This window comes from Leptinotarsa decemlineata, unplaced genomic scaffold (genome assembly GCF_025532065.1).
Source record: "Leptinotarsa decemlineata unplaced genomic scaffold, Ldec_3_MD MMD2_tig00000199_RagTag_RagTag, whole genome shotgun sequence".
NCBI classification, from domain to species: domain Eukaryota; kingdom Metazoa; phylum Arthropoda; class Insecta; order Coleoptera; family Chrysomelidae; genus Leptinotarsa; species Leptinotarsa decemlineata.
This window is the reverse complement of record NW_027412544.1, coordinates 8,311,368-8,320,574: the sequence shown is the minus strand read 5'-3', so window position 1 is coordinate 8,320,574 and position 9,207 is coordinate 8,311,368. Positions and strand designations below refer to the sequence as shown.

General features: G+C 33.6%; 1 protein-coding gene across 1 annotated transcript in view; it reads left to right on the top strand.

The window, feature by feature from the left end:
• Window positions 1-1,289: 1,289 nt before the first annotated feature.
• LOC111515287 (myogenesis-regulating glycosidase) overlaps window positions 1,290-9,207 on the top strand; it is a 135,290-nt gene continuing 127,372 nt past the window's right edge. Inside the window, exon 1 of the mRNA XM_074172886.1 lies at window positions 1,290-1,308. The gene's annotated coding sequence lies outside the window, so the exon portion shown is untranslated. The remainder of the gene's footprint in view (window positions 1,309-9,207) is intronic.

The window sequence follows — 9,207 nt, the reverse complement described above, 5'->3', positions numbered from 1 at the left end:
AGCTGTGCGAGTATTTCTTCAACGAATATTGAAATTTCATTAGAACCTGACGAATTTCTATTTTCCAACTAACTCTGGTTATCCAGTTGGAGTTCTTTTGAAATTTTTTTCATTTTTTTTGGGTGACACTATATTAGTGTATGCCATTTAAAATAAAATTTTAAACATTATACTTTCAAATTATATGTTTTTCTGAACGGTATTTTTTATGTATTAAGCCAAGTAATCATTTTAGAAATCTTATTCACGTTTGGCATACATTTTCAAAATATTTTGTAACACCTTTGAATTCAGCATGTTCCTCTCTTCATTTTTCCAGTTATCTTCAAGATTTTCTCCCTGTTGATAGCGACTCATAACAAATGAGGTGTGACTGACTTCACACCTTGTTAAAATCTTCAAATTTCAGAAAATATTCCCTTCGCTGGAGGTCTTCACTACTGCTCGAAGGATATGAAAATTATATTTAGTAGCTGAAATCAGTGATATTATGTCGCCATATGTATAAACGAAAGTTGAAGATAATTTATTGACTGACAATTGTATAACTTTTAAAAAAATCAAGATGAAAATTTTTCTTTAGCGAGTGTTTTAATAACACCTCAATTCATACTTACAAATTTTTAATTGATATTCAACTATCGAAATTTTTCAGGAGATATTGTATTCAGCGGCGATGTGTATATTAAAATAAAACTATGAATAGAGTTCGGGGAGTTGGGTCTTTTCCATTGTTTTACACCTCTTTCAGAATCGTTCATTTTTCCCTAAGTATTTGTCGTTGCTTCGAATGCAGAGTATTCGCACATAATATGAGGAGCTTTATGTCTGTTGCACACGAATTTCAACTTATGGACTAGACGGATTAGACGAACGTTTTAGGTTGGTGAAAAGAAAATGTACCTTCAACAAATGATTTTTAGAAACCAAATTCGAACGCAATTTATCGACTGTCTTGTATAGACAGCAAACAAATTCCGTATTTCGGTATTTCTATTTGCAAATAAATTTCCTTGCGTGTAGGACGTTGTTAACTTTAACTAGATCAAATTATAGCATTGCACATGGCCTACAATTTCGTAAACAATGTACTCTTGTGCGCCTCTAATCCTGGAAGGATAAGACGAAGTTGTATAATGTAATAAAATTACTTTGTTACTTACCGATTTTGTTTACCTACCATTTAGTGTACGCAATGGAAGATAACTCAGTGATAAAGTTTTATGAGAAGTTTATTTACATAAACAATCCTATATCGTGGTAAAGGTAATATAACTATAATAATGAAATTACTTTTCCAAGTTGAAGGTAAGTTTACTTATGTAATTTGATTATCCTTTTATTTAGACATGTAATTCATTTATGTATTCATTTCTTCGGTAGACAAATAGGATAAAGAAAAAAATCAGTGTTGAAAAATAAAATGTTTATGAATTTATTGTTGATTATATCCAGACTAATAAATATATCGAGATTGAAGATCGATATCTTATGAGGTTATAGAAAAATGTCTGAAATTTCACTTTTATTCAGTGAAAAATAAATAGTTTAGATGATACTAGTTGTTGTCGCATTAAGTTTCGTGACACACCATTTTAAACAAATGGTTACAATATTCTTTTTTTATTAAGCTGAAACTTCATGTTTCCAACTGCAAAATTGACGAAATTCAATGCAATCTTGAACCCCTATTTTCCCCCTTGGGGGTAGAAATTCCTGATTTCCTTTCTTGGTGCTTATTTACGCGACTCAAAGAACCTACCTGCATATTTCAAGATCCTAGGTTTAGTAGCTTCGGTTGTATGTTAATATGAGAACGGGCAACAGCTAGTAATTTATATTTTTACTTCAAAAATACGGTAATCAAAAAAATGTGCCAAATGCACTAAGTAATGAATAGCTTCGAGACTCGAATTATGTTACCTATAAAGAAAATCGGAAAACTATTGCCACCGTCAACGACGTATGCCCTCACGCGCCTGCCCGCGTTCGGGTCCCGTTCTCGGCGATGACAATTCATTGCTCAATCCCCACGTATCGTTCTCCACCTTCTTACAGTAGACGCTACGCGTAATGGCTTAATGCGTCGCGTAAAGTTAATCTTATTGTGAAAAATTTCAAACGATTCGTCCAAATTACTTGCTGTAAAAGACAAAGTTCATCTATATTAAATATTCGAAACGACAATTGTATCAATATTTATACGAATTTGACAGATATTCTAAAATGTGCATAGTAAAAAAGTGTCCGATTTTATCGTATTTATGACTCAGTATTTTGCATATTGTGACTATCACATAAGAGGTAAATCGCGGACTTTTATTTAAAACTATTTAAGATAAACAATTTACGGTACATTATCCACATGCTACTCCAACGGTATAGGCAGCGCACGCCAAGATAGCTCTTAGGGAGCAAGAATTTTTCCTTACTCAATACTTATCGTATTAATTACACAAATCATTTGTGAAATGTAGCCTTAATGTTATTCTGATGTATAAGGCGTATTTATGTAAGGTTTCATCTAAATCCGTTAAGTCGTTTAGGCGTGAAAGAGCCACAAATACATACGTACATACATTCATTCTCATATACATACCTAGGTACATCACATTAACACAAAATGGAAATTGTATTAACCCAATGATTTTGATTGAATATTTTTGTTGCAAAATTCGAAGTTTTTCACCAGGTTACGTTATGCGATGCTGGGAAGTTCTCCCGATATGCACTTTGTCAATAGTCAGAAGTGTTTTTTCAATGAATGTACATATAGTTATTTTCGATAAAACGTAGAGAAGAATATGAATTTACTTGAGTAACAAAACTTCAATATTTCAGATAATAAATTGCCAGAGGCAATTTGAACTGTTGATTATTATGAATAACTTTTTCAAGTTTTACTAATTAAATACTTTGATTGGTTCCTACCGTAATGAAAAAATTGTTGCGGCGTCTCGATTTATAAACCTATGAGTCACTTTCAACATATTATTCAGGAAACAAATAAACTAATAAAATATATTGTTTTCTAGTTGTTTTGGTCATAAGCCAAAATCCACCGTTCAAATGGTCAAAACTTCACAAAAAAACTCTTTGGTCTATCAGTGCCGTATTAGATTTTAACAAAAACAATTTGTTTAAGTACAGATATATGGTATAAAATTCATAGTTCCCATAAAGGAATATTTATTGTGCAAACATATTTTTTATATCAGTATCAGGAACGATAATTTTGTGACTTATCTAGTTTTGGAATCAGACGCCTTATTTGTACACGAAAATCTTTGAATCAATGCAGGTACAGAATTAGGCTGAGAGCTGTTTGCTGAGGGTATCGCATGCCATACATCTGGGGAAACTCACTAGAAATTAGATATTTGAAACTGAAAAATACGAAATGAAATATAATATAAAAATAATCTATTGACGGAGTGTTCATGAAGTAGGGCATGTTAACTAATTATTAGCTGAATAAATAATATTGGAAATTACCGATTTTTAGGTCTATTTTTGATTTCACTCACTATTTTTGAAAATAATAACTACTCAAATTGAAAATGATGTCAACACCGGTGTTTTCGAATGGGACACCTTATTTGTTGTTTATTTACAAGATATATTGTTGAAGTTAGTATGTTGGCAATCCTGTAATTGACATGTGTCATCTGTTAGTTTTTTTAGCTCTGTACTCGTGTGAGTTGCATGTTGTATGTTATGTCGACGAAGTGATTACTTATTAAAACGTTAATCAAGGTGTGCCTTATTTAATTGCCCAGTATCTATTTGATGGTATTTCAAGGCGCAGTTCAACAGGTTATGGGCCCAGACAACCTTTTCTTGGACTTTTGAAATACTAATATAGAATTGGGATAGAGGTTGAAAGCGTCAGAGGAGTGAGTGATTATTCTGGAAACCAAAATGGCGATGGCAGTGTCACTTGGACAATTGAAACAATTTGATGGGACCGGTTACTCAAATTGGGAGTTTCGTATGAAACTAGTACTGGAAAATAATGAGGTACTAGATGTTCTGGAAATTACGGACGAAACTACGAGACAAATTGCAAAATTCAAGAAACAGGATGTCAAAGCTAGGAATATCATAGTGCAGGCGTTGGCGGATAATATCCTTGATAGTGTAAGAGATGAGAAATCTGCAAGAGATATCTTTTTGACTCTTCAAAAGACATACACAAAAAGTGGACTATCAGTTCAAGTGAATTTACAGCGAAAGCTCAGAAACATGATGTATGATAGTGGTTCCCTTGAAAGTTTCATAACGAAATATGAAAAGACTGTTCAAGATTTGAAGAGTAGTGGTGGAAAAATCCAGGATGAAGAAATTATTTCCCAGTTGCTGGCTGCGATGCCTGAACATTACCAAGCTATTACTACTACAATAGACGTTCTATACAGCCAGAACCCTACTGAAATGAATTTTCATTTTGTGAAAAACAAACTTTTACAAGAAGAAGCTCGTCAGAATAATAATAGTGCCTCTGTTAACAGCGAGGAAGCAATCGCTCTAGTCAGTGGAGGTGGAAAAAAATTCCGTCATGAAAATAGACAAAGACAAATACACAATGTGAGAAATATAAATAATAGACACAGTGTAGGCAATAGACAATATTTTCAAGGTAACAGTTCTAGCAACATAAATTTCCGGTATAAGTGTTACAAATGTGGCAGACCTGGACATAAAAGAGTTGACTGCCCGGAGCTACGAGGAGTGGAAAAGTCACGCACTTATATCGCTTCAGAAACAGAAGAAGAGGACATAACCTTTTTGGCTAATGTTGGTCATACTGAAACAGGGATGTGTGTCACTGTCAACAATGTCACTTCCCATAATTTTGACAACTCCACAATTATTTCTTTTATTGTTGATTCTGGGGCAACAAATCATTTAATTTGTTCAAATACAGGAAAATATTTGAAGGAGGAAAAATTCGTGGATTATTCCATTGGTGTGGCCAAAAGGGATGTAAAAATCAAAGCCAACAGAAGTGGAAACTTGTACTTGAAAAATAAAGACAATGTGAACATCAAAATAAAAGATGTTCTGGAATGCTGTGATTTACCATACAATCTACTTTCTGTAAAAAGACTACAACAAGAAGGCTTCAAAGTGATTTTTGATGGCAATAATGTGCAAATTGTTGGGAAAAAGAACCAAGTTGTAATTGAGGGAAGCATCAGAGGAAACTTGTATATTATTGACTTTGTACTTGAAGAAGATTCAGCAAATATGACTTCCAATGAGAAGAGTTCTTTGTTACATAGGAGAATGGGTCATTCTTCCTATTATCCCATAACGAACATTTGTCAGGTGTGCATGGAAGGAAAACAAACACGTTCCTCATTTCTGAAAGTTTTGCCCACTGAAAAAAAATCTAAAAGAATATTAGAAGTGGTGTCTTCTGATGTAGCTGGACCATTTGTTCCTGCAACTTATGATGGAATGAAGTATTATGTTTCATTTACTGACCATTTCTCCCACTTCACATGTGTTTACCTCATGAAAACCAAAAGTGAGGTTTTAGAAAAATTTAAGGAATATGAAGCAATGGTTTGTAATAAGTTCCAAACCAAAATAAGTAAATTTAGATGTGACAATGGTGGAGAATATACCTCCAGAGATTTCAAAGACTTCTGTAAGAAAAATGGTATGGAAGTACAATATACAGTCCCCAGGACACCTGAACAGAATGGTGTTAGTGAACGTCTCAATAGGACACTAATGAATATGGCTCGTTGTCTGCTACTTGATTCGCAGATGTCAAAGTCATTTTGGGGTGAAGCTATCAGATGTGCAGCTTATCTTAATAATAGATTACCAACCTCAACATTAGAAAAAGGCCAATTACCAGCAAATTTTTGGTATGGACATAATGTAGAACTCAATAACATCAAAATATTTGGATGCACAGGCTACGTTCACATACCAGAAGAAGATAGAACAGACAAATTTCAGAAACATAGTATCAAAATGAAAATGTTAGGTTATGCACCTAATGGTTTCAGAATGTGGAACTCTGAGAAGAAAAAGTTGGTTATAGCTCGAAACATTGTATTTGATGAAAGTGAAAACAATATTGTGACGCCAACACATGAGCAGAATGAAATTATTTTGCCCTACTTGATTGAAGAAAACATAAATATACAAGAAGAAAATGAAGTCCAAGTTGAAAATGAAGTCCAAGCTGAGCAGGAAGGAAATGGGGCAATTAGACAGAGCATCAGAGAAAGAAGAATACCAGCTAGATTTCAAGACTATAATGTGGACCTTATGATTGCTTTGGCTACAGGCTACTTACCATCTGATATACCACAAAGTTATGATGCTGCTGAGAAGGATGAAGGATGGAGGAATGCCATCAAAGAAGAAATATCAAACTTGACCAGGAACCAAACATGGGATATAGTACCATGTCCTCAGGATTCTACTGTAGTGGATTCACGATGGGTTTTTACACAAAAAAACATCAATGGTGAATCTACAAAGAAAGCAAGGTTGGTAGCAAGAGGTTTCCAGCAAGATGAAGTACCTTATGAAGATGTGTATACACCAGTGGCACGTATGGTAACAATCCGAATACTTCTAGTATTGGCTGTGGAGAGGGATTATCACATGGGCCAGTTGGATGTGAAGTCAGCATTCCTAAATGGAAGTTTGGATGCTCCAGTTTACATGTACCTGCCTGAGGGAGTCAATGGTCCACTTAATCATGTTTGCAAGCTGAAGAAGGCCTTATATGGACTCAAACAGAGTCCAAAGTGCTGGTATGAAAGGTTGAATGCATTTTTGAACTCATTGAAATTCATATGTTCAAAGGTAGACCCGTGTCTCTACATTAGAGCAGAAACATATTTATTGATATGGGTAGATGATATATTTTTAATTTCAGATGATAAAGACAATTTGAATTTGGTTATGAAACAGCTGTCACAAGAGTTTGAAATGAAAGTCATGTTTGATGATAAATTGTTGTTTTTAGGTTTAGAAATTGAAAGAACCCAAGGAAAAGTGTACATTACACAGAGAAATCTTATAGAGACAATTTTGATAAAATTTGGTATGACTGATTGTAAGGGAGCTTCTCTTCCGATGGTACCAAAATTAAATCTAGAACCAGAAAGTACTTCTGTTTTACATAAATTGCCTTACAAGGAATTAATTGGCAGTCTTATGTACATAATGTTGGGTACAAGACCAGACTTGGCTTTTGCAATAACATATTTCAGTCAATTTCAACATAATTTCAATTTATCTCATTGGAAGCACTTGAAAGGTATTCTACGATATCTAAAGGAGACAAAATATTATGGTTTATGTTTTTACAAGTCAAATCAAACATCATTCACAATACATGCCTCTGTTGATGCAGATTTTGCGAATAATCCTCTAGATAGAAAAAGTATTAGTGGTTTTGTTCTAAGACTTAATAATAATACAGTGCTGTGGAAATCAAAGAAACAATCTGTAGTAGCATTATCAACGTGTGAAGCAGAATATGTTGCACTGTCTGCGTGTTTAACTGAATGTTTATTTTTAAAACAGTTGATGAAAGATATGCTTATTGAAGTTCAACCCATTTTGGTATATGAGGACAATCAGTCATGTATTAAGATTGCTAAAACATTAGAAACCAAAAGATCTAAGCATATAGATGTTAAACATCATTTTGTAAGAAATTGTGTTAGGGAAGGTGTTGCACAGTTGATTTATGTTCCTTCTAATCTACAAATTGCAGATGTTTTGACTAAAGCATTACCCTTATCAAGATTTCTTATTTTTAGGGAGAAAATGAATGTTATCTCAATATTACAGAACGGGTGAATACTGAATATATTTATATTTTAGGCATATGCACCTTCCAGAATTGGGGGTGGGTGTTGAAGTTAGTATGTTGGCAATCCTGTAATTGACATGTGTCATCTGTTAGTTTTTTTAGCTCTGTACTCGTGTGAGTTGCATGTTGTATGTTATGTCGACGAAGTGATTACTTATTAAAACGTTAATCAAGGTGTGCCTTATTTAATTGCCCAGTATCTATTTGATGGTATTTCAAGGCGCAGTTCAACATATATTTCATTGAACCGATTCAAAAAGTAATAAAATTTTGTTGGGCAATAACATGAAGATATTATTCTGAAATTGTATTCAAAAAGTTACACGTAACCATGATTCTTATAAAATAGTACGTGAAGAATGAATATTGAAAAAATATCAAATGTAACTACATCGATATGCAGCTACTGGAAACACCGTTAAGAATAAATGTGGCGCACAAGACAATGAAATAGTCGGGCATCAAATTTGTCTTTGAAAATATTTTGTAAAAAAAGCGGATTTTATGTTCTTACCTGTTACCGGTCTTTCAGGTCACGGAACTTGCGAGTCTTATGGCTAAGAGCGGTAGATCTAGCGGGCCATTCCTATGTTGGAAAGTTTTTTTAACTAACTCGTGCTCTTTTGCAATGACTTGTGGTGGTGCGCCGTCTTGTTGAAATAAAATTCTGAGGTCTAAAGTATTGGCTTACAAAAAAATCAGTAATTAATGTAGGTAGTTTGGCAAGAAATCAGGACACAACCGTCCTGCCAAATTTCCACCTAAAAATATGAACCAATAATTGAATTTTGCACGGTTCCAAAGCCACACATTGACTTTTATGGTCGTTGCTCATAATAATCTTGCATTGGGAAAAACCAAGAATACAATATTATTGCTTTGCAGACGACAGCACACTTTTCTCGTAATTCCATTTGGATTCCAGGACACGAATACCCAGGCATCGGTTTTTCCCAAAAAGATGAATATCTTATTCAATTTCTGAAACATTTTGTACATTTTTGGTGAATGGAATGTTCCTTTCTTGCTTTCTTGCTTTTGATATGGAGTTATTACTAGTTACTAATTCTTTCTCTTTAGACCAAGGTTCTCAAACTTATTTTGTCTACCGCCCACTTCTAGAATTAATTATTTTTCAGTGCCCCCCAAATTGTTTTACTTTATTTCATCTTAAGAATCACAATCGCATTCATTATTTTAATAATTAAATTATGTGTGTCATGTGAAAATGAGACTTTCTGATGAGGGTAATGTAAAACACCATTTTGTAATATGAAAACTTTTTTTCATGTTATTAAAAAAAACATTTCAATTTGAAACTAATCTAATGTGAAGGATGAATTTAATGATTT